At 42.9% G+C, this 25,911-nt stretch overlaps 1 long non-coding RNA gene across 1 annotated transcript in view; it reads right to left on the reverse strand.

The window, feature by feature from the left end:
• The window catches only part of LOC121481996, a 74,594-nt gene extending 49,495 nt beyond the window's left edge, over window positions 1-25,099 (reverse strand). The window contains exon 1 of the long non-coding RNA XR_005985476.1: window positions 25,032-25,099. This is a non-coding gene — a long non-coding RNA (uncharacterized LOC121481996). The remainder of the gene's footprint in view (window positions 1-25,031) is intronic.
• Between the last annotated feature and the right edge of the window lie 812 nt (window positions 25,100-25,911).

The raw sequence follows: 25,911 nt of genomic DNA on the forward strand, positions 1-25,911 counted from the left end.
GATAAGACCAGTTTTGTGTTTATTTCTCAGTTCAGGGGCTTTCAAAACATTCAGTTAAGTGGAGAATTAAGCCCTTACAACTCTAAATGACTAATGCGTGCTCAAGACTTCAAGTTTTTCTGTTTTTCCACTTCCCTGCTTGCACAGGGCTGCAACCTTGATTCTATCCAGCATGGTTTCTATTTCCAGTCACCATTATGGTGTGCCTTAAAACAATTTATTTTACTAATTTTTATTTTTTTATAATGTTTTATGATTTGTTAGTTTATTATCTCTTATGAAACTATAGGTCGACTAGGCTTAGCCAGGTGGTTCTTTTGTCCTAGGTGGTGTCAACTTATCTGAGTGGGGCTGCAGTTATCTGGAGACTTGACGGGTTGGTACATCTGAGAGGACTCAATGTATCTGATACTTTTGTGTTGTCAAATGGAAGACTGGGATCAGCTCTGTGGTTTTTTGGCTTGATGTGTTATTAGCAGGGTCTGCAGTTATCTGGAGGTGTGACTGGGTTGGAACATTCTAGAAGACTGACTTACTTGGCTGGAAGTCAGTGCTGGCTATCAACAGAGAATGGAGCTGGGCTGTTGATCAGAGTGTCTCAGCTTTTCTCGATGGGGTCTTGTCGTGTGCCTTGAGTTTCTCACAGCATGACCGCTGGTTCCAACAGGGAATGTTCTAAGTGGAGAAGGCAGAAGCTGCAGATACCTTAAGGCTTAGACCCAGCAGATATCACTGGTGCCACATCCTGTTGGTCAGAACAGGCCACAGGGCTAGCCTAGATTTAAAGGTAAGGGAAACAGATTCTACTGCTCCATGGTAAGAATGGAAAAGAATCTGTGGTCATATTTAAGCTACTGCAGTTGTTATAGCAAAGGCTCCCCAGATAGTGTCTTAAAGACATTTGGTTTTCATTCCTAAATGATAGGTCCAAGGATACCCTATCCAGGACTTGATGGCAGCTTTTATGTCACCGGCAGCCCAGACTCCTGATTACAGGGTGGTTGCAAAAGCTCCAGCCATTACAACTAACTTTCAAGCAGAAATGAAGGGGTAGAGCAGACAGGCAAAATGGATCTAACAACTGAGTTAATCCTTTTAAAGTAAACGGCTTTTCTTAAAGCCTCTCATGACTGCTGCTTACAACTCACTGGTTCCCCCATCTGCCAAAGAAAGTATAACAGTAATGTCAAACAGTAATGACATGCCCTCATGTCAGAGATATTTTAACTGTTTTCTTGTGCAACAGGAGGTAGATATGAGCCAAATGAGGTAAGGCATGAATCCCAAACAAATCTAGTTCAGATTCCTTAACTTTCCAGCTACCACCCTCTTGCTTGCACTTGACAAGGACTCTAACTGTGGCACCAGGAAAGTGTGTCTGTGGCAGGATGATATTTGTGTTGTGTTGAGATGATGGGTATGGCATCGTCATGATAACAGGGGACATGCTTTAACCTGCAGGCAACTGACACAATGGTGGTAGAGTACTATTTAGAGAAGGATTGCAGTGCTCCTTATTAATAAAGTTCCATTTGTGAGCCTAATTACACCCTTGCCAAATAATAGAGTTGACTTTTTGTGTCATTTCCTCCTCCGTTGAAACTAGAGATGTTCTTTATTAGAAGATTTGAGAAGTCTGCCAAGTTTATGTTTAGGACTCTTGCTGCACATTTTTATGTATTTGCCCCTTCTTTCTCGGTTCTATCGTCTCCCTCATCCTCTTATAGGGTTCAGTGGCTACAGAGGATCCAGAATCCCTCTGAATGGAGAAACTCATTCATATGTAGGTGGTACTCATTGAACGCAGCTTTACCTTCTAGCTCTCTTGTAGGAAGGCTCTCTTATGAAGAGGGTACTAATCAAAGCCATGCTTGGCTTTCCACAAGATGACCCTTCTGTTATGATTTTGCAGGTGCCTGATCAGCCCATGAGGCAAAAAGGCTTTATACGGGTCCTTCTCACAGTCCACGTATAGACAAAATCCCCTCTGCCTACATGTAGGGCCAGTCCCAGGCCATATGACTCAGTAACAGTGTGGCCTCTCCCATTAGAATGCTCCTCTTCTGTTCATTCTGCATTTGCTCTAGTAGGGACACCAAACAACCACCTTTGGGCCAGTCCAGTTTTGTAAAGTTTTCATAGAACACCGTAATGCTCATTGGTATACATTTCGTCTATGGCTGCTCTTGTACTACAGTGGCAGAGCCACGGAGCTGCAACAGAGATGAGCTGCCCACAAGATCTATACTTTTTACCATTAGCTATCTAAACTATTTATTTATTTATTTATTTATTTATTTATTTATTTATTAGATTTTATTTATTTATTTATTCGTGAGAGACACACAGAGAGGCAGACACATAGGCAGAGGGAGAAGCAGGCTCCCTATGGGGAGTCTGATGTGGAACTCGAACCCAGGACCCTGGGATCACCACCTGTGCCTTTCAAAGGCAGATGCTCAAACACTGAGCCACATGGGTGCCCCTATCTAAATATTTATTATTTACACACTTTTCCTCTATGGTGTCCAAGGCAGAATTGGTTCCCTCTAAGGTCGCGGTTCTCAATTTTGCCCCCAAAGGAGCATTTGGCAATGTCCAGAGATATTTTTGGTTATCACAGTTGAGGAGGGATGTATTGCCCCTGGCATGGTGGCTAGTGGTCAGGGATGCGGCTAAACCCCCATGATGCACAGGCCAGCCCCCCACAACAAAGAATTACCCAGTCCCAAATGTCCAAATGTCCAAATTCAAGTGTCAGTGCTGAAGGTGAAACCCTGCTATGAGGACATGGGTGTCCTAGAAGACTATTATAGTTCTTTATTCACTTACTGAACAAATATTTATTGAATGTGTACTAGGCACCAGGCTTGTATTGAGTCATATGTATGTCGTATATATAATATCCATATTATATATTTGCATAACATAAATATAATATTAATGTACTTACATAAATGTAATATAGAGCTCTAGATGTATATGTTATATATCACATATATTTGTATATGTGCCATATGTAGTCTATAATTATATATAATCTATACTTTTTATTTAACCTGCACAACAGGATATAAAATTGATATTATCATCCCCATTTTATAGATAAGAAACCTGAAACCCAGAGAGGTTAATCTACCGAAAATCATCCAATGAGTGGAGGGAGGGGATTTTAAATGCAGCGCCTGACAATTACTCTGTACTTTGCTAAACGTGGATTTTAATGGAAGAGAAAGCCCCCTGAAGCCAGCCAGCGCCGCCTTCACATTTGGGCTCTTCCACCTACATGCACGGGAGATGAAGACAGTGATACCTTCCCTGGAGCAGGTGCAAAGGTGGAAGGTCCAGCCCTGAAAGCACGTTACGCCCAGAGCCTGTAGTCGCGGGTGCAACAAAACTGTGAGCTCCGGTTACCTTATGCCCCGTGTGTAAGGGGACAGTGGCGGACGTCAGGAGTGCTGAACCCGAGGGGCGCAAGGCGGCACTTTCTCTACTGGAACGTGAGCAGATTTTCTGGATTATCTCAGCCCCCCCCCCCCCCACCCAGGGAAAGGGGCTCCCTCCCCTCCGTGGCAGGACCGCTTCTTTGCAGCCGGCTGGGGAGCGAGCGAGCGAGGCTGAGGCTTCTTTCTGCCTGCATCTGTCCGTCTGTCCGCCTGTCCGTCTGTCCGGCGGCTTCTCCCTGAGGACCCGCGGGGGTCGGATTAACCCCCGGGAGTGACAGACTGTCAGCCTGCGAGGCGCCCGGCCTAATCGCTGCGCCTGCACCGCCGCGCTCCCGACACTCCCGCCGAGCACTTGCAACTGTCAAGAAGGTTTTCTCCGGACGGAGAAACACAATTTCACGTTTTCAGAGTGAGGCATAAGCGCACCAGGCAGCTGGAGATGCGGAGCCCGGCACTGGGGGCCCAGCGCAGCTCACAGCGCGTCCGCAGACAGGGCACTCTTCCCGTCTTTAACCAGCCGGCTTTGTCTTTTTTATTTCTTTGTCTGTTTTATTTCTCTTTTTTCGCCCCAAGGCTTGACACTTTACAAAGTTAAGTCTGTAGCCTCGGTCATATTATTTCAAGAAAAAACAGAAGCTTGGGCTCTGGGATCATTGAAGCATCACAACCAGGATCTCAAACTTTGGAGGAACAATTCAGGGGGGGGCCTTTGCCCCACTTGGATTCCTCAGGGCCTCTGAGAGCCTTCGCCTTCCTCTGATGTTCCCTTTTTTGCTCACCCACACCATAATTATCCAGTCTTCCTGCCCTCATCTCCTAGCTCACTGGTATCAGCATCACTGGTGGACAGAAATTAAGATGGGAAGGATATAGTCTCAGACCTGGAGAGATTCTCCTCTGAAGGAAGAGTCTGGACTGTGCATAGCCCATACAGTACTCTTCTGGGTTCAAGCAGATGTTAAAAGAGGACTATTCTTCTGGTCTCAGTTGCTGCTGAAGCACTAAGGCTGGGAGCAAAGGTAAAGGCCCCCACATTCTAAACAGAGAAGCCAGACCACATGACCACATATGAAGGATTTGTTAAAAGGTAACCGCCTTCCCCCAAATGCCCATCAACTCCTCATTCATAATTGACCATAAGGGAAGGCTGCAGAATTGATGAAGGGAGGATGGAGGAGATTTCTTTGTGAAATCAGAATGATGTCAATAAATGATATATGTGACAACTGTGCCCCGAAGCATCTTTCTAATTCATCATGCCCAAGTGGACAGAGAGATTGGCAGATGCAGTGTATACCCCAGCACAAACCAGAGAACCCTTTCTAACATGGAAAATGTACCAGGACGAATTCCAGACCTCAAGTGTGGATGGTGGAATCTCAGAGTAAAGCCATCTTATTTTGATTTTTGAAAAGAGGCAAGATCCCTTGCCTCACCTGAAAAAAACCAATGTGAAGCCTGGGATGGACCTACCACCCACAAACTGAAACTTTCAGGCAACTGCTCCATTTGGAGGGGAATGAGATATGTCTGGGAAATAGCAGAGGAAATCCACACCAACCACGTGTACTACACATCTCTGTGCTTTCACAGTATGAAAAGATATCCAAGGATCAGCAGATATTTGAGGAAACCAGCAGTAAAGAGAAGGATCAAAGAATTTCTGACTTTAGAGGAGAGATTTTAAGACTAATAATCAATATACACTCAAAGAAATTTACAAAACAAGAATAGGCTACTACTAAATAGGAGCAATAGGATAATTTTTAAAACAAATATTAGAAATTAAAAATAAGGGACACCTGAGTAGCTCAGTCAGTTAAGCATATGCCTTTGGCTCAGGTCATGATCCCAGGATCCTGGGATCAAGCTCCGCATCAGGCTCTCTGCTCCACAGGGAACCTATTTCTCCTTCTCCCTCTGCTTCCACTCCCCGTTTGTGCTTACTCTCTCTCTCTCTCTGTGTTAAATAAATAAATAAAATATTTTTAAAAAGAAATTAAAAATAAGACAGTCTAAATAAAAACAAACCTAAAGTGTTAAAAGAACTTGGGAAATAAAATATGGGATATTTTTTAAAAAGTAAGAAACATAGAAAAATAATCCAGAAGATCAACATCTACCTAATCACTGTTCCAGGTGGGAAAGAAAGCAAAACATGGAGGGGAGAAAATAATCAGTGGAAAGCTAGAAGAGAAATTTTTCAGAATTACGGAAAGATATGGACTCAAGATTGATTGGACACTACAGACAATAGAGCAGTGCCTCAGTGTTCTAAAGAAAAATGAGATTTTAAAACTTGAATTCTATACCCAGAAAAACTATCAAAGAAGAGTAAAGATAGATATTCTCATACATAAGGTCATTAAGTTTACCTACCAGACACTTTATAAAAAATATACTTGAGGATGTCCTTAAGAACATGGGAAAGGAATCTAGGAAATAAGAAGTCATGGCTTCTAAAAAACACATAGAAACTACTACTACTACTACAGTAGAAACAGTAGAAACTACTACTACAAAGTGTAGCAAAAGAAGTACTGGCTTCATGTAAATTAGAACCAGCAGATAGAGGGTCTCAAGGAAAGTTTCTTCAAAGGAAATACATTTTACTCAAGAAATATTATGACTTAAGAGGGAACTGAAAGATCCAAGTACCATGCTGTCATGATACAACTTATTTTCTCAAAAAGAAAAGAAATACAATTATAAGCTCTAGTCAAAATTAAAAAGCACGAGAAAGTCATGAAAGGTCAAAAGCAAAATTCACTAAATTATGGCATTAATTTGAGCAATTTATGGCATATCAAAAAGGTATAAAAATAATGAAAGGGATTATAGGGGAAAGGCGGGAAAATGAGGGGAAAAATTAGAGAGGGTGACAAAACATAAGAGACTCCTAACTCTGGGAAACAAACAAGGGGTAGTAGAAGGGAAAGTGGGTGAGAAGATGTGGTGGCTGGGTGACGGGCACTGAGGGAGACACTTGACGGGATGAGCACTGGGTGTTATACTATATGCTGGCAAATCGAACTTCAGTAAAATATACATATTTTTGTAACAATTAAAAAGAGAAGAAGAGAATCTCATTGGTCTTGACACTTAGATCATTCTCTTACAAGCAGCACAAATTTGAGGATATACGATTAATTTTCTCCGAGGATCTAATCACATTATTTAGTTCTACAGTAAATAATATTTACATATCATGATACTGTAAATTTTATCTATCCATTTAAACCTATGACAAAGCACTAAACACATAATTATGATTATAGAACAGAATATCAATGCCAAAACCTCGTTAATATACAAAAAAAAATAAAGCTCATGAAGGATGGGAAGTGGAGCAGGGGAGAAAACATAGAAAGTAACATAGAGGTAGTATATATCTGAATAATTATGAACTAAGGGATAGTGTCTAAAACAGAACCAAAAGTAGAGATTCCAATATATTAACATTTTAAAGATCATCAATAAAGATCAAAAATAACAATTTAACCAACAAATTCAAAGGAGGCACAGAAAGGAAACCAAAATTATTATGTGTAGGTGAGTTAATACTTCATCTTTCAAATGAGAAAGCCTATAAATCAAAAAGTACTGGACTATTATTTAGAATAATGGTAGTAACCAAGGTTAAAATAAAAACATCCCTAGGAGGGGCACCCCGGGTGGCTCAGTGATTTAGCGCCATCTTCAGCCCAGGGCCTGATCCTGGAGACCTGGGATGGAGTGCCATGTCGGGCTCCCTGCATGGAGCCTGCTTCTCCCTCTGCCTGTGTCTCTGTCTCTCTCTCTCTCTCCCTCTCTCTCTCTCTCTCTCTCTCTCTCTGTGTGTGTGTGTGTCTCTTGAATAAATAAAGAAAATCTTAAAGAAAATCTCTAGGAAATGAGGGTGAGGGTAGGAGGACCACTAATTTCTCCATCATTAATAGTGTGTACTGTATCCATTATCCTTTTTCCTAGGTGTATCATTTCTGTGATTTACAAAATAGACAGTGACGACAAAGTAAACACATTTCCTGATAAGTAGATTTGGGGACGATCCGGGTTAATGCAAGTGTTGCACTGCCAAGCATACCTTTTACTCACTTATTTAGAGTTCAGTCGGTATTTACAATTGTGACAACAATTTGATAGCAAGGTAAAACTATGATCCTGCTGAGCTAAGCCCAGGAGGTCCAGTGACAGAACAAGACATATGATCCAAATTTGCAAAGCTATATAAGAGGTTTTGTATTCATTCTAGAACTAAGTTATGGAACACTGGCAAATAAGAAATTATGAACCCCAATGTTAAATCCAGATGACATAACTTAAGTACATAACGTGTATCAGGCTAAGCATTATTCTTTGTTGCTGTCAACAGCAGGCACCACTGTCCCCGTAACCTTCAACCGTTCCCCTCCACTGATCACCTAATGTCCAGAGTTAGATAAGAGGCATTTAATGTTCTCTACCATCTGACAGCACTCACCCCCTCTAAACTCATCTACTACTCCCATTGTGAGCTGGAGGTAAAACTAAACCAAAGCAGCTGCGTCCAGGGGCATGGGCAACAAAAGGATACAGAGAACAATTTTTTTTAGTATTCTCTCGTGTCTGGATTATGTTTTTTAAATGCCACTTCCTATTTAGAGAAGCAGAGCTTTTTGGAAAAATGACTAATTTCAGGTTTAGAACAGATAACATAAAAATTTTGAGCGAGGTATACGTTGTCATACTTGTACACAGAAAAGCTTGCTCTGGGTAACTGACATAATTTATTTGCTTTACCCTATTTGCATTAGTTTTCAAAATTATAACACTGGCGTTTGCTTCTAACACGAAAATACTGAGCAGAGGCAATTCTGTATATTCTTAGAATACAGATCCCCCCACCCCACCCAGGCTATCTGAAAGTCGAGGATTCCAGCAAAATCTTTTCTAAGTCAAAATGTATCTCCTCACCCCTGCTCCCTGAAAGCTCACATTATGCCACTTCACTTTAATGAAAAACCCACATTATACCTGTTTTTGCTAAATGAAAGAAATCTGAAGAGGATTTTCACTTTTGAGGGGGAAAAAAAGCATTATGGCATTAATGTCCAGTCTCCCATAAAAGTTTAGTGGTGAAATGAGAACTTCCAGAAAGTAGGGATACCTACCTACATCCTATGCAGGCTCAGTAAAAAGACTGTGTTCAAATGACCTTTGGGACCATTCTTTTTTTTTTTAATCTTATGTACAATTAGGTTGATTTGTTTCATTTTATTTTCCACTGTTGCATTTGTTTCTCCTTAATTTAACACATTTATAAAATTCAAAAGTCAGGCTATACAAATCCAAAGAGATACACTCAAAGTAGCCTAGTTCCCACGCCTCCTCTACTCTCCACTTCTCTCCTCTACTGTTTTGTTTTGTTCTGTTTTGCAGTTACTTTCTGGTTCATCCTCTCAGTGTTTCTTATTGAATAACTAGAAATAACATAGAAAGGAAACCAAAATCTCACACTTTGCTTTACTCAATAACATTGTGGAGATCAATTGATATCAGTTCAAAGATAAATTATGTGATTGGTTCTCAGTCTTTTCTATTAATTAAAATTAATTTTATTTCTCAAAAAATGTTACATATACAAAACTAAATAGGCCCTTTTTAGTTGTGCATTCTGAGGGCACATACGATTTTTCACTGGGGCTGCTATTTCTTAAGCCGCAGATGAGAACCTTCCAGCTTGTCTATTCATTATAGGCTAAGTTGATCCTAGCCTCTTTATTCCTGCTCACACCACTCCCCATGCTTGGGACATGGTCTTCTTTCTTCTTCATTTGCCCTCTATGTGAGGCAAGGCTAAATTCAAATCCTTCCCTATGAAGCTTTACCTAGTCTTTCTTTCTCTAAGGGAACTGTGCCTTTGCATCCCAAGTGTCTAAATGATGGCCACCACATAGAAAATGTTTAATGAATGTTAGAGATGACTTAAGGGTAATGTAGAAAGAATATAGGTTTGGGGGCCTGATAAGTTCTCCGGTCAAATTCTAGCTTAGCTACTTTGTAGCTACATTAGTCATCTATTGCTGTGTGACAAATTACCCCCACAACACAGTAGGATAAAACAACACACATTTATTATCTCATAGTTTTCTGGCACAGCTTAGCCAGATGCCTTGGCTCTCATAGGCTACAGTCAAGGTGTCACGTGGGGCTGTGATCTCATCGGAAGCCTCAACTGGAGAATCTAAACTCATATGGTGTTGGATGGACTCAGTTCCTTGTGAATTGTTGGGCTGAGGCCTCATTTTCTCATGAGTTATTAGCTCGAGGCCTCCCTCGGTTCCTTCACATAGGCTTCTTCATAAAGCATCTTGCAATATGGCAGTTGACTTCATCAGAGCAAGCAAACAAGAAAGCAAGAGAAAATACTAGAGAGAAAATGAAAAGCACAGTCTTTTATAATCTAATGATGGAAGGGATATGCCATCACATTTGCCACGTTAAACAGTTCCTTGGAAGAAACTGATTGGTCCAGCCTACAGTTGAGCAGATGGGATGACGCAAGGGTCTGAACTCCAGGAGGGGGGGAATCTTTGGGAGGCCTGTCAGAAGCTGCCTATCACAGAAACTTTTAACCTTAGGCAAATTACTCCAGCTCTCTTTCCTTATATTTTATTAACAACCTGCCTTAAGTGTGCCAGTGTTAATATTTTATTAACAACCTGCCAGTGTGATAGGGTGATTTCTAAGATAAAATGTCTTTTTGCAGCTTAGATTCACCAGCTCAGTTTTATAAAATTAGTTGATTCTTCTTATGACTTCCTATTTGAATCTAGTACCTTCAGAGAAAAACAAACCAAGTTCACCAGCACCGTAGGAAATACTGATTTACAAACTGGAATGTTTTTTGTTTTCCTTATAAATCTAGGAGGGAAATTGATCCATTATAAGCCTGCTATATAGCTCATGGTTTTGCAAGATATATTATTATATTTCACAATTATGAGATATTCTAAGAGATTTTTGCTAGTTTTTTTCTGGTTTGTTTGTTTGTTTTTTTCTTGTGTTCATTATGGCAATAAATTTTCCTGCCAAGTCTTAATAGTTTAGAGTCAGAAGAAGCCCTCAAGAAACACACATCTAAAGGAAGAAATTCTTCCAGCCAAAGTGAAAGGAAACTAGCACCACCTGTGTGAATCCATTGTAATGCTTAATGAAATATTTTGATTCTGTAACACATAGGAAACTCTCTCCATTCCAATTATATTTCCTGGTCTCCTATGAACCAAAGTATTGACTTGAGAGTTAGGATGATCCACACACATGACCTTTCCAAGCCCCAGTTAGCCATCCATAAAAATGGGGCGTATGGTCCTATCCTCATTGACCTGCCACTTGGCTTCCTTGCAGGACACGGCAGGGCCTGGGAGGAGCCCCTAGAGATCCAGCAGTGGGAGGAGGGTGCTGTGTTTCTTTTAACTGTCATCATAGAGACTAATTCTGAAAAAAAAAATCAACTCAAGGGAGTACGTATCAAATTAGGGACTCATAGACAGTCAGAATTGAATTCCTAATCCATGGGGGCATTGGGCAAAGAGGAAAAATCCAGATGTAAAACCCACATGAAAGACAAGGAACAAAAAGAGAAAAGAAAAGAAAAGGGAAAGATAAGTTAGTTCTAAGGAACTAGAATGGGCTGGAGCTAAAGCACCGGGCAGTGGTTTTCTCATTTCTTTAACTCCATGGGGGCCTGCTGGAAACATTTAAAGGGAAATCCTTGGAACAGACACCTACCACCTGTGGCTATTGGAAAGATATATATTATTTAGATACCACTGACTGAAAAAAAAAATGCCTTAGAAGGAAACATCTTGAGGAACAGCAAGGTGCAAAATTATTTCATTTTGCTCTGCATTTTTGGAAACAATTGACTTCAAGCTTCCATAACTTCATGCCTTAAAGTCTCCATCACAGCTGTTAGAGAAATTCTTCATGTGCTCTGTTATGACACTGGGATTTTTGCAGCCATGAATGGACACAAAAAGATGTCAATCATATCCAGTAATGAAAAGTTCATTTCTCACTCCCTATTGTGAAGGCAGTGCCTTTGTGATACCCATTGTGTGAGGCTGTGTTCAAGCTCATTTACCTTCACATACAGAATATCTATTTTATATTAAAAGTTTAGACTGTAGTCACCCCAGATCACACCTAATGCATTCGAATTGTATTACCATTATCCTCTATTAAATCTATGATGACGCTACAATTCTATGTCAGAAATAATAAAGAGATTAATGTGGAGTAACAGATCCCAGTGTCACCTCCCTCTACATTTCAACATCAAATATTTTTGGCACTGAAAACCAGTCTCTGTCAGCCAGTGAGAATGAGGATTTTGGCAATAGAGAATCCATCGAGAGATGTGAGGGGAATTCTCCAAGTCATGTAGACAGCTGCTGAAGTGATAATTGAATAAAAGTGAAAGTCCTTCCTTTTTCTCTCCTTCTAGAAAAATCTACATTTATTTCCCTAACTTCACAGAACATACCCTCCTCAGGGGGTGGTGATATATGCTGAGGAGAGCTTATTTGAAGTGGTTCTTCGACAGCTGGATTTATGAATGGATACAATAAAGACAGTTGAGGAGAAAGAAAGTCAGCACTGAACATGCTGGTCCCAGATTGTAAAGCAGTATCCCCTCAAATTTAAGAGGCTGAAATTACCTTCCTACTGCTCTGCTTCCTCTACCCATCCAGCCAGCCTGAAGAGGGAACAAAGTGATGGAAGCAATTTATTCACCCACTCAACAAATATATATTGAGCAGTGGATTATCATTCCTTACTTCCTAAAGCAGTCATATATCTGAAGACATTTCATCCTTATTACAAAATAGGAGGGACAAAGATTATCATTCCCACTTTACAAATGAAGAAACTAAGTCTCAGAATGACTTGTGTACTTTATATAGTTATTGAAGAATAGGTTAGAGAGATACACTCATGCTTCAGAGCTTCCTTCCATGGTCATTCAGGGCCAGGAATGGATTTACAGTGAGAGTACAGGAGTGGGATTTCATTTTCAAAGTTCACTCTGGCTGTAAAATGGAGAAGAGCTCTGGGGAAGAAAGATAAGAGGCATGACAACTGGAGGCTGCTGGAGCCACCCAAACAGTGACCATGGCCTGAACTAACAAATGAGACTTTGGAAGCGCTTAGTGACTAGATCAATGTTAGAAACTGGATGGTAAGGAAGCAGGAGCTATTGAGGATGTCTTGGGTCTGTCATTTGAACAACTAGATGCAATTCTTTTCTAAGATGGGGACCATGGAAGAGCAGATTAGGAAAGGAAAGGGAGGATTTTTTGCTTCATTGTATATAGTATGAGAAAGCAGGTGGGAATAGTTTATCAGAGGCAGGTGCATGGTTCTGGAGCTCAGAGGTGGCATCTTGCTTTGGTTGCAATTTAGGGGCACCGAATATTCTAGGAGCAGATACCATAGGCGCTCATGGCAAGAGAATCTCCAGGGAGTGACAGAAGTGGAAGCCAGACTGCAGGAAGTGGGGAGTGAATTGATTGAAGGTACAGTGTAGACAACATTCTGAAAAAAAAAAATGACCGTAAAGACATAGAAAAAGATAGAGCCACATGTAGTGAGAGCATGAGTTGCAGGGAGAATTGCTTTATTGTTTTAAATGAAAAACTGTTTAAATGTTGATAGGAAGGAAGCATTGGAGAGGGATAGATTAAAGGCACAGGAAATTCATTCAATGAACAGAGAGAGAGTGACAGAGCCCTCACCATGTGCTGGAGACCCAACAGTAAGCAAAGAATACAAATACCCACACTGGGTCACCTGGGTAGCTCAGTGTCGAGCGTCTGCCTTTGGCTCAGGTCGTGATCCCAGGGTCCTGAGATCGAATCCTGCATCAGGCTCCCCACAGGGAGCCTGCTTCTCCCTCTGCCTGTGTCTCTGCTCTCTCCATGTCTCTCGTGAATAAATAAATTTTTTAAAAATCCCGCTTCATAGAAATTTCATTCTGGCAAAGAGATAATACATAAATAAACAAACACATTATGATAATATCTACTAAGTATGAAATGCAATATAAAGCTGGAATACTTAAAACAGTATGGCACTGACCCAAAAATAGATAACGGATCCACTGCGACCAAGACTCTCCTCTTGACCAAACTTCTAGCCAGGCTCCTTTGAGCCCTTTCTCAACCAGGCCTCCACAGTGGCCTATGATGACTTGAATAAAACACAACAAAGTTTCTAACAATTCACGGCCTCACCCTTAAGGTGATCTAAACCCTCCATAAAGTGCTCCCCTGAGAAAACTCAAGGTTGCTGAAAGAATTTACTGTTTGTTCTAGCCAACACTTCCAGCCTTGGTGAGAGTGTGGGAACCTAATGTCTATAAGTGCTAGTTAGCAAACCCAAACCAGTTGCACATGGACAAAGCCCTCTTCCTGCTTTTTGTATGTATTCACTTCCCTGACTCTACTGAGTCCTGCTTAAACTCCTCCATATTCCTGCGTTCTCCCTTTAAAAAGCCCAGTCCCCTCTGCACAAAGTTGAGTTCACGCTAGACTCTTTTCCCCATTGCAATAGTACACGACTGACCAAAATGTGTCTTCAACACTTTAACTAGCATCAAGCTTTGTTTAACTTAGACCATAAAGCCAAATAAGAGTCTAAAGCCTGATAATATATGGAATTTAGTATATGAAAGAGTTGACATTTTAAGTCAGTAGGACACACTTAACAAGTGGTGTTGAGACAATTGCATGATTTTGGGGAAAAAATGAAAAATGGTCCTTTAGGAAGTAGAGGAAGCTAACCTGAAGTAGGAAAATACACCTCTTGTATTTCCCTTGGAGAAGAGAAGGGTGGGTATTTATGCAAAAAATGCATGCGTGGTGGAAGAGCAGGAAGATGGAGATGTCCCATCTGTTGGCTTCTCTTTTCTTTCTGAGACAGAATGCAGTATCTTTTGCCAAGGATAAAGGGGCACTTGGAAAATTAAAAACCTGGAGGACATAGGGGGAAAAAGTAAAAAAGGAATACAATTAAGTTAAGGCCCAACTGGAGACTTGTCATTTGTGGTAACTGAACTAGAATATGGATGCAGGACCAGGTTGAAAAGTTTCCAGGGCAGATAAGGGGTAGGGTTCCACAAGGTGGAAACGACCCCAAAGCTCTGGAGACCATAGGCCAAACAGAGCTGTGTGCCTCCTGTTTAGGCACCAAGCAGGAAATACATTCTCTAGAACTATGGGGAAGCAGCTGAGACCCACTCTGGCACCACCACATCAGTACAACATATTTAAGAACCAGGATAGGTTCCTTCAACAAATAACATAAACCTCCAATAGATTTGATTTCTCCATCAACATACGTTCCTCAGGGAACCCTGGGTGGTGCAGTGGTTTGGCGCCTGCCTTTGGCCCAGGGCGCGATCCTGGAGACCCGGGATCGAATCCCAAGTCGGGCTCCCGGTGCATGGAGCCTGCTTCTCCCTCTGCCTGTGTCTCTGCCTCTCTCTCTCTCTCTGTGTGTGTGTGTGACTGTCATAAATAAATAAAAATTTAAAAAAAACATACCTCCCTCAATATGTATCAGGCTGATCCTAGAATCGAGATTATTCCCTACTGAACATCTTCTCTCCACCTCCATTATTTTCAATGGCAGGCCTCACAGCCAAAAAAGGTAGTGTGGATGGGTATTAGGGAATCAAGGAAGAGAACCAGGACATGAACAAGGGGGAGGTATGGAACTAGGCAGAGCCAAGGTTGGATTTAGGAGCTGTGGTCACCACAATTCAAGAATTTGGGACCAAAGGCCAACTTTCTCATGGTAGACAAGATCTGATAGGCAAAAAAAGACTTGAAGGATTGTTGTCCAAGAGTAAGAATCAACCACTGAGCCACCCAGGCATCCCTCTTTAGCAGGTCTTAAAGATCCTTAGCAGGGCAGCCTCAGTGGCTCAGTGGTTTAGTGCCACCTTCATCCCGGGGCGTGATCCTGGAGACCCGGGATGGAGTCCCACATGGGGCTCCCTACATGGAGCCTGCTTCTGTCTCTGCCTCTCTCTCTCTCTCTCTCTCTCTCTCTCTCATAAATAAATACATAAAATTTTAAAAAAAGACCCTTAGCAAACTGCTGCAGACTAAAATCAAGTGGAAAATCAAGGAGGCTAATTTGTCTGAAATAAAGCAAACAGGGGTTTCTGGGCAGCTCAGTTGGTTGAGCATCTGCCATTCTGCTCAGGTCATAGTCTCAGTGTCCTGGGATGAAGTCCCACATCAGGCTCCATGCTCAGCAGAGAGTCTGCTTCTCCCTCTTTTTCTGCCCTTCCCTGCCTCCACTTGTGCTCACACTCTTTATCTCAAATAAATACATAAAATATTTTTTAAAAATGAAATAAAGCAATCTAGAAAAGAGTCTAGAGAACCAGTAGTAGAATTAAGAGGGACACTTGGCCATAGAGTGTCAGAGCTTAGGGTTGTCTGCTTATTGTCCTCCCTGCCCTGAGCAAGAATGGTGAACACTGGCTGGAATTCCCGGCATAGACTTTGCTAAGGAAGATATCCCTATTGCAGACACACCAACCAGGTGGTAAATTAGGAGTCATGGGGAGAAGAAAGAGCTGCATCCTTTGCAAACATGATAGGTTTGTTCCTGATGTTGTTCAGGCTGCTTTAACAAAATACCATAGACTGGGTGGCTTATAAATAACAGAAATTTATTTCTCACAGTTCTGAAGGGCAGCAAGTCCAAGATCAAGGTCCTGGTAAATTCAGAATCTGGCGAGGACCTGCTTCCCGGTTCACTGATGGCCATCTTCTCTCTGTGTTCTTATATGACAGAAGGAGGTGGAGGAGCTCTGTGGGGTCTCTTCTTATAAGAGTACTAATCTCATTCATGAGGACTCCATCCTCATGATTTATTCACCTCCCAAAGTTTCCACCTCTAAATACCATTATGTTATGGATTAGGTTGCAACATATAAATTTTGGGACACATAAAAAGTCTGTAGCAGTTTGTTAAGGGTCTTTAAGATCTGCTAAAGAGGGACGCCTGGGTGGCTCAGTCTGCCTTTGGCTCAGGGCATGATCCTGGGATCCCACAGTCGAGTCCCACATCGGGCTTCCTGCATAGAGCCCGCTTCCCCTCTGTGTCTCTGTCTCTCTGTCTCTCTCTCTCTCTCTGTGTGTCTCCCATGAATAAATAAACAAAATCTTTAAAAAAAAAAAAAAAGGACCTGCTAAAGAGAGAAGCAAGTTATCTTTGTGATTCAGGGTAGGAAAGAAACACTAATCTTTCAGTAACATCAGGATAGCCAGCCAAAAGCCCAACCATTATAATTTATTAATCCTAACAGATAAATTTGTGGCGTGGAAGACAGAGAGGCTTCATTTAAGGATGTGAATAATCTGGTCACTCCCCTCCTTTCAAACTTCCAGTCAAATGTTTCCCCCATAGGTTCTTGATATGATGTGTTTATGTGAACAGGTCCAGCATCTTCAAGAGTTCCATCTCATGCGTAGGTAAAGACCGAGACATCTAGTAAAATCTTTGCCTTTCTTTTGGTGTTCTTTAAGGTTTTCCCAAGTTCCATACTCCATATCTCGCTACTTCCCATGCTTTTCTGGTTGCCTGTGCTTGTTTTCACGTTTGTGCTTGGGCTCTCCACCTACCTTACATCCGTTGTGTGCACACCAGATGGCTCCATGCTCTGCAGCCCCTGGGATGTCTTGCTCCTTTGCATGTCCAGCCCCAGGTCCTAGGGTCCCTACTTTCCTTCTTATCCAGAAAAAGAATTCAGATAATATTCAATCCCTACTCCAACACCTTTACTTCCTCTCCCTCCTCTGCCTCAACTGCTCACCAAGCAAGGCAGTCATTTTCTCACAGACTTGGGTCCCTTGAGGGACATTTGATGTTACAGCAGGACATGTGAGCTATTCATCCCATAACTCGACTTTCTTACAGAGACACTGGCCAGTCTCTTGTCCTGAGAATAGAAAAGGTAGAAGCTAGTAAGAAAGAAAAAGGAAAAGTCCCTCACATTCAGAACCACTTGGCAGTCACAGCTAAACATTGTTATTCTCTTACTAGACAGAAACGAGTCATGGAATACCAGCCTCAGACAAGCCTACTCTGAGATGATGATAGAATGGGACAAAGCAAAGCCACGTCATCACTGAGTCTAAGCAAGTACAAAACACAGTCACTGTGCCACACGCAGCACACTGAACACTCCCATTACTGGACCAGAATGAGTGATTTGCTACTTCTTTGCCCATCACAGCTTTATCTTTGTTCTAGTCTCCCTCCATAGACATCAGATTTATTGAGATACCCAATTATACAATTACTCTCAGTTTCTTTTTTTCTAAGATTTTATTTATTTATTCATAAGACACACGGGGAGAGAGGCTGAGACATAGGTAGAGGGAGAAGCAGGCTCCCTGAGGAGAGCCCAATGAGGGATTCGATCCCAGGACCGGGATCGAGACCTGAGCCAAAGGCAGACCTATAACCACTGAACCACTCAGGTGCCCCTCCCACTTTCTGACAGCATCAAATCTCCGCTTTCTTAGATTCTCCCCCTAATTCAATTAAAGCCCAAATCCTATTATGGGTTTTTGAAACACCCTTTTACTTGGGTGGTCCATGGTTCCCCAGGTCTATGCTCTCCCTGGCTGCAAGGGGTCCTAAATACAATTTTCATACCTGCAGGTTGTTCCTGATGGCCTTCAGCTCCACCGATATTAATAGGAAATGGCCCCTCCTGTGTGCCAGGCACTATATTAGGGACAAACACAACCTAACTTTTAAAACTCCTTAATAGCAACTCTGTGAGATGGTTTTATCATCTTCACAATACAGAGGAGAAGACCGAGACCCAGAGACATGCAGCGGGGGAGTAGTAGGGTCACAGTTAATTTACCAATGTCAGGGCCCCCAAAGCTGCCATGTTTCCCTTAATTTGGAGCAGTGTCCTTTCCATGTTTTCCATCACTTGGAAAAGATGCCATCAGAGGAGCCAACTTCACCCACCAGCTCCAGGATCAGCAAAAAAGGAAAACCAAACAGGGCTGGCCAGTTAAACTAAAAAAGAACAGATCCGGGTATATAGCATGATGGCAAAACTAGGTAAACTCATTTGAGGCCAAGAGACACAGCACCTGAGCCAAATGGCCTAAAAGGCAATATGGATGCGAGAATGGAACAGAGCGCCACTATTTTCTGGCAATTTGCAATATCTCAGTTAATAAAAACAGAAAACAAAGGGAGTGAGTGGATTGGCTCACGATGAGCTAATCTGAGGGAACAAAGACACAACCGCTGTTGCAAATATTGTGAACAGTAAGCAGAACAGGGGAATCAATGCTCCTAGGGTAATGAGAGCAAATGAAAGGCTGAGAAATAGAGAAGATAAAAAGAGCAAGGGGAAAAAAAGCCATCGTTATCACTGGGTTATTAGGCCAGCACTCCTTGGGGAAGGGAGAAGCCAGTGTCGGGCACAGTTGTGGCCTGATGGTGTATTGGTGGAAGTTGCCTTACCCTGGCAGGAGACCATCTGTGTGAGCCTTGCTGGCGTTCCTGCCTCTGGGGTCGAGCATCCTGCGGTCTGAATTCGTTTTCTCTTGGCAAAATGGATCTGTCCGCTCCTCTGAGCAGAGACGGAGCAGGAGAGAAGGCCTAGAAAGCTTATTGCATGTCACGTCGCTCTTGAAAATCACATTTTTATGAGTGTAAATGAATCAGAAACATATGGATGAAATTTCCTGGCTTGATGTGAACAGCCTCATACCCCAAGCAGTGCCCTCGGAGAGGATGCCTGGAATGTCAGTGTTTGCGCCAGAATCCCGGGTGGAAAGGTCAGGGGAGGCGCCCTCCCCCACACTCGTACCCCATCCCTGCAGTACGGCCCCCATGTGGCCCTCCCCAGACCCACAGAGACTTGCCTTTGCCAGACCACTTCCCACTCCCTAATGTGCTCGTTCTATGCCAATAATGAAGGTTGAGTGTGTGTGTGTGCGCAAAAGCGCATGCATGAGCATGTGTGCACACACGTTTTTACTCCCCCATAAACACTGCAAACAAAGAGGCCGAGGGTGTGCAAAAAGCTGTAAAATGACAACGTCTATTTCTTTTTAAATGATGAAATCTTTCTACAGAAAAGCTAACTTCTTGAATATCATGATACTAGCACTAGATAGCTGGACAATTGTAGAAAATTCCAGCCACATGGCTGTGGCATGAAATTCATGGGTATGAACAGAGAGCATTTATTGAATTACTGTATAAAGTAGAAGAGACACCAATGTCCCACATTTTTGAATCTGGCTTGGTGTTCAGCACCTACATTTTCAACCAGAGCTAGGAAACAGAACCAGGACTGTATTTCATTCCTCACATATGGATTAAGAAGTCAGAAATCAAGACGACTGGGATGAAAATACACACAGATGCCTCTCTGTCAACACGACGTCTGAAGAGCTATACGGATATAACATGGGTGAGTGAGCAAGCATGGCTTTGATGCCAGCTGCACAGGGAGAGAACTGTTGCCTTGCTGTTTGCTAGCTGTTTGACATTGGACGAGTTGCTCAACCTCTCTGAGCGGCTTCCCTACTATAGAGCATGCCTCGAACATGAGAGTCCAATAACTGATAGCTATCCCTGGAATGAAAAGTTTTGAATTTACATTTTAGCATTGGATCTCCAGACTCACAGAGATCTTGAGATGAGTTATGGGCATATTTCTTTAAGTTTCAGTGTAGGCACAATCTGTCCGAGGTGAGAGCTCGATTTTTCATTCTCTGTCCCTGTGCTCACAGCCTTAACTTGGTCCCCAGATGGGCCAATTCAAAGTAGTGAATAGAAGGCTCACTCTAGTTCCCCTCATGGCACCTGCCCTCATTAGGGCAATTCCTCAGCCCTTTGCTTGTTATCTGCAGCTTGCTCTTCCAGACTCTGGCTGCCTGTGACCACACCACCCTAAGTATGCCCTCTCAGCTGGTCCAAGCCCTACATCCCTGCCATTGTTTCTCAAGAGGCAGTAAAGTTGGAACACATTCCTCTGGTGACGAGATACTTCCTTCCTATGCTGTCAGCAGACTGCAGCATGCTTGGGTTAACCCTGCCTCAGCTTCCCCGCTCCACCTTTGTTTGCTTACCAAATAAACTCCAAATTCTTTGTCCTGCCCCAGTCTCATGCCAGCCTCCCTCATCAGGCACTCCTAAGAGCCTTTCAACTCTAGCCAGACAGGTTCAGTCATCTTCCTCCAATCGCACCCAGCTCATACCCAGCCCTGTGCCTCTCCTTGGACTGTCTTCTCCAGCTCTGGGCTCTTTGGGATGTTGACTAAATTCTAGCACTCCTTGAAGACTTTACCCCTACCCAGCTCCATTTCTTCTCCCCCTCCACCAGCCTCTCCAGCCCTCAAGGTCTTCTCTCCCTCTGGCTGCTGCAGAGCATCCACTTTCAATATCACTACTATAATATATAATCAATTCTTTAGTTCTGATCATTTTATTCCCTACAAAAACTTGGCCCTTGGAATCTTGGAATCCCTGTCATAGAAGGAAAAACTGCAACACCCCCAGCTCCAACTGAGGCAGAGGCCATGATGGGCACACTATGGCCCATTGAGAAGCATCATCAAATGTCTGGTCACAAATGTGCTTCTTCTCTCTATCCACCCTCCCTCCTCTCTAGACCATAGTTTTTGGGTTGTATTCCAGAACTGCGGAGGCCAAGGAGGCTGGTAGAGGGCTCCGGGCCTAAGGGTGGGTCAGAGACACCTCCTCAGTCCTCACAAGGAGCATGAGGCATGGAGGGTGGTTTGGGGAGGGGGGCTTCCTGCATGGAACTCTCGCATAACATGCAAGAAACATCCTGTAACATCCTATAACCATGTTAGATTGTGGTTATAAATCTGGCCCAGCATCTGCTTGGGATGGAAAATGGACAACTTAAACTGAAAATACAAAGGTGAAATGATTGCATTTTGTATTCCTAGAATAGGACCTGATGCAAGTCATTTAATCTCTTTATGGCTCAGTATACCTCTGGAGATGACAATCACACTTATCCCACAGGGTAGTTGTGAAGGCTGTCTTTGAAAAATGGAATGCAGCAACGCCTGGGTGGCTCAGTGGTTGAGTGCCTGCCTTTGGCTCAGGGTGTGATTCTGGAGTCCTGGGTTCGAGTCCCACATTGGGCTCCCTGCATGGAGACTCCTTCTCCCTCTGTCTATGTCTCTGCCTCTCTCTCTGTCCCTCTATGAATAAATAAACAAAATCCTTTAAAAAAAAAAAAAAGAAAAATGTAATGCACCCACACAATGGAATAGTACTCAGCCACAAAAAAAGAGGTACTTGAAGATGTTAGGCTAAGTGAAAGAAACCAGACATAAAGGCCACATGGTGTGATTCCTTTCATATGAAAGGCGTGTTCAAAATTGAACAACCCCATAGAGACAAAATACAGATTAGCCGTCTTTGGAGGCTAGGCAGAGGGAGGGGTGGGGAGTGCCTGCTAATGGGCACGGGGCTCCTTTTGGTGGTGATGAAGTTGTGGAATTTGAGAGAGAGTGATGGTTACACAGTCTTGTGAATATACTAAAACCACCAAATTATACACTTTTAAAGGGTGAATTTTGTGGTATGTTAATTATGACTCAATATTTTCAAAGCATAAAAAAATAATGTGCACAATCTGTCGGAGACCGAGCCTGGCAGACGGGAAGATTGTTGTGATTAGGGTGGGAATTACAGGGAAGAGTAAGATAACAGGAAAACAATTAGATGTGGGATTAAACCCTCATTCTTCCACTTACTAGCTGTGCTGTGTGACCTTGGGAAAGTTATTCCAACTGCCTTAGGTTCAGCATTTGCAAGGGTTATTTGGGAGCACTAACACAGATCCCATTGTATCAAGTAACATACCTAAAGCTCTTCTGCACAGTGCTTGGCAGGGTATAGATGCTCAATAAGCCGTAAGAGATCTACGTAGATCTCTTCCTCTTTATTTTCTATTCAATCTCTTCCCCGAAATAATTCTCAGAACACAGCTGCAGCTGGCCAAAGCTGGGGTTCCATCCCCAGAACTAACAAGAACCCAGCAGTGATGCTGGTTGGGATCATACAGAGCGTTTCTGCAGTGTTCTGCAGGGATCCCCAAAACAGAATAAGCGGAAATGCTAGTGAGAACTGAATCGGGAAGGGAAGCCCGAGGTCAGCGCTGGGGATGCAAGTCCAAGAACTGAGTCTAGCAGAGTTTGAGGCTCTGGGTCTCGCCACAGAGTAAGTCAAGGGGTCAGGGCCCAAGCAAACAAGATCTTGGCCCAAGCCGAGACAAACTGTTCAGGATAAAGGCCATGAGAAAGGCAGTGGCAACAGGGCCCAAGGCAAGACCAGGCCTGTTTATTTAAAAGACACTCAACTAGATTGGATGTAAGACCTGATATCCGTTATCCTCAACTAGTCAGTAAATCATTCTCCCTGTCATAGCAGCCTATGGAAAGGGGAAGGAATGGAAAGGAGAGGGGGAAGGGGAGAGTGGGTTCTAGGGAAGTGGATGTGATTAATCATCACCACCTCTCCCTGGACAATGCTGTTCAGTGTGTAGCAGTTGGGGGTGGGAAATCCTTTCTCGAAAATTCTTCGTTTCCTCATCCCACAGTCCAACAACCCTGCCAAAATATTGCCACAGGATACATTTAAGGACAAAAATGGAGTGATTTGTTAGATGCAAAATTTCTGAGATGGGAGGCTTTTTGCTCAAGAGTTGAAATCGTTGCATTGACAAATGTTTGTGTCTACTCTTGCTGGCTGGCTCAGGGGCTTGAGGAGGGGGGAAGAGGGAGAATTTGATCCTCTGAAGAAATTCCTCCTAGCTGTCTCTTAATCTATTCTGTGATCAATACTAACACTGTCATAATACTTAAACTCCTTTTCCTTATTGTCACCCATCTATGTATGAATTCATTACAAAAGCCAGATGTAGGACAACATAAGGTCTACAAGATAAAACAAGAGCAGATTATTTTATTATAATCCATAGAGAGGGTACCTGGTCAGCATAATAAATGACACCAGGCACCTTCACTGCAAACAGTGGGGCCAGGCAGTTTTTCATCGTTCACTCTTACACAGAGATAGATCCTCTTCCTAAAGGCCATTGGATTTCCAGGCAGAAGTGTGCACATATGTTTTTGTTTAGGGCCCGCATCTTCAGTGATGTCCAGGCTGCTTCTTGGGGACCTGGCCAACACAACTTAGTAGAGTTTGAACTCGCAACAGCAGACATTCTGTATTGCAATCATTTCTCCTTTTGGGAAACCATATAGTACCCCAAGGCAGAGGCTGAGGACTGGAGCCCGCTGCGAATGACTAGAAGAAAGAGCTTCAAAAGCCTTCAGCTGCTGTGATTCTTATTGGATGGGCTCCATATCCTGACTTGCACACTTGTCCACACACACACATGCCCTGGCACACATGCTAACTTATACAAATTTAGGTCCACACACACGTACACCCATACACCTACCACGTGTGTATATGCATCTCACACACACACACACACACACACACACACACATATACAAGTACCTTTGTGCACACATGCTCAAAAATATACCACATACACACATTGCTTATATGTGTGAGCACACTCAAGAAAACCCCGCAGATGTACATACACATACACACACACACACACACACACACACACACACACACATACCCTTCACGTAAATGGATAAGTTCAGGTCCTCATACCTGCAACAAGGATTCTGGGACAATATTGAGGTGCCCAAATTATAGCCATAGTCACAGTCTTCCAGACAACCGCACCCACTATAGAAGTGATATTTTTTAGGAGACATTATGAAAACAATTACAGCATTTGCTGCACCCACAAGAAGTCTATAAATCACTGTGCTTTCTCCCCAGCAAAAGGGAGAGGCAAAGCATTGTTCAGACCATAACCAAAATGCAACCAGGTATTAACACTGGGAAGACCTTCCAGTGCAAACATCAACACTCCGAAATTAACACACACCAATAAATAAATGAGGGCTGGTTTGGCTCCCAAAAACTTCTGAAGCCTTTCCGATTTCAGATGGATGGGGACCTAAGGCTGATGTTCCCATTGGTCAACCTACACGCATTTCTGTGGCTTTCAGATAGAGGTAGGCTTCCCGGGTTCCTCCCAGCTTGGAGATATTATTTTTACTAATAACATTTTTAAAGGTCCAGACAGGCCATTTGCTTACACAAGAAATGCAGTGGAAAGAAGCAACAACTTCTTTGCTGCCATTTTCCAGTTTGACAAAACCACATCTTGGAAGTAGAAACTTTGGAGGCAGTTTGCCTAAGATGCAAGGCAGGTTTACAGACAAGCGGATAAGTTCTTTAATGCGAATATATTTGTTCCTAAATTGTTGGCAGTGGGAATTAGGATTTTCATAAACAACCCTAGCAAGCATCCCCTCTTCCCTCCCTCACCATCCTGCATCACACCTCCCACCTGCCCGCTGCCCATCTCAAACCCTAATAAACAAATTCCTTTCTTACACCATCGGCCTCAGAGAAACATGAAGCAAGCTGTTCTCTTGAGTTGGGTTCACAGACACTCTCTCAGGCCCACAGTGGCATGCTGAAAGAAATGGAAATCTGGTGGCCCAAGAAACAGGAGTGGGAGGAGATTAGGGGTGGGGGTGGGGAAAAGTTGGGTAAAAACTTGGAGTCTGAGAAGTCGGAGCCCAGGGTGATGCCTGGAATTCCAAAATGAGGAAAGAGATCTCGGCTGCTTTCATATGGAAATTGGCCTGGAAGCCGACTTTGTCTCTGGGTAGAACTGAAGCCAAGACCAAGTTCAGTGAACCTAACACACCGTTCAATCAACCATTGAAACCCAGGAGAAGAGAAGGCAGGAAAGGGAGGGCAGAGGGTCAAAGAGGCTCGCCTTTCATTTGGACTTGGTTATGGAGGTGCCAGTAAGGAGGAATTAAACATTGGAAAGACTGGAAAAGGAAAATTCCGTCTATCTGGAGGATGTGATCAGCCTGGCTCTAAGTGAAAGAAGAGAAGTGAAGCAAAAAGAGGCAAGCAAGCAAGGCAAGAGAATAAAGAAAAGGAAGAAAGGAAGGAAAGAAGGAAGGAAGGAAAAAGAAAAAGGAAGATAATGATAACCACTCAAAGTAAATTCTGAAATTGCAACTGCATCGGTTGGGAGTTAGCAGAAAAAAAGGAAGGAACTTGAACTTGCCTGTACTCTGCCAAGATTGTCCCCACCTTCCACCTTAGACAGAGGCTTTCGGAGATGTGAAGATTCTTAAAGTAGATATGAAGTGGACTTCTGAAGGTTGACTTCTGTACTTGTTTTTAGTTTGCTTTATTTTGATTGCACCCTCAAAGGAAAGTTGAAGAAGCATCTACTCTTTGCAAAAAATAA

This window comes from Vulpes lagopus, chromosome 24 (genome assembly GCF_018345385.1).
Source record: "Vulpes lagopus strain Blue_001 chromosome 24, ASM1834538v1, whole genome shotgun sequence".
Lineage (NCBI taxonomy): Eukaryota > Metazoa > Chordata > Mammalia > Carnivora > Canidae > Vulpes > Vulpes lagopus.